Source organism: Scardinius erythrophthalmus (assembly GCF_964197995.2).
Source record: "Scardinius erythrophthalmus genome assembly, chromosome: 11".
Taxonomy (NCBI): Eukaryota; Metazoa; Chordata; class Actinopteri; order Cypriniformes; family Leuciscidae; genus Scardinius; species Scardinius erythrophthalmus.
This window is the reverse complement of record NC_138231.1, coordinates 5,539,346-5,540,102: the sequence shown is the minus strand read 5'-3', so window position 1 is coordinate 5,540,102 and position 757 is coordinate 5,539,346.

The following is a 757-nucleotide window of genomic DNA, read 5'->3' as shown; positions in this document are numbered from 1 at the left end:
GTCTCTCTCTCTCTCTCTCTGAATTTCATTTCAATTACTATGTCTCTCTCTCTCTCTCTCTCTCTCTCTCTCTCTCTCTCTCTCTCTCTCTCTCTCTCTCTCTCTCTGAATTTCAATTCAATTACTATGTCTCTCTCTCTCTCTCTGAATTTCATTTCAATTACTATGTCTCTCTCTCTCTCTCTCTCTCTCTCTCTCTCTCTCTCTCTCTCTCTCTCTCTCTCTCTCTCTCTCTCTCTCTCTCTCTCTCTCAAGATTCAAGATTCAAATAGCTTTATTGGCATGGTGAAAGAAATCTTTACATTGCCAAAGCATTCATAACACTATACAATAAAAATAAATAAATAATAATAAAAAGAAGATAAAAATTACATGAAATTAAACATAGCAATAAAAATGTCTAATCTTCTAATAATTATACAGTTGGTAGCTCTGTCCTGCTGGAGGCTCTTTGGTCGTGACAGGACCTCACGTACCGGGCAGCCAGGGCTGAGCTCGCTGGGCTTTCTCCAAGCAGGAGTGGGAGTTTGTCCATATTTGATTTCTGATGGAAGTCTTTCTGGTGGGTTGTGAAAAGGGGATAGGAAGTCAAAAAGTGTAGCTCTGTTTCCACTTGATTCTCTGAGCAGTGAGGGCACAGTCGCTCTTCCCTCGGCAGCCAGCTCTGCCTGTGTCTGCCCGTCTCTATGCTCAGACTGTGTTCACTGAGTCTGTACATGCTCAAGACTTTCCTCAGTTTAGGGTCGCTCACTTTACT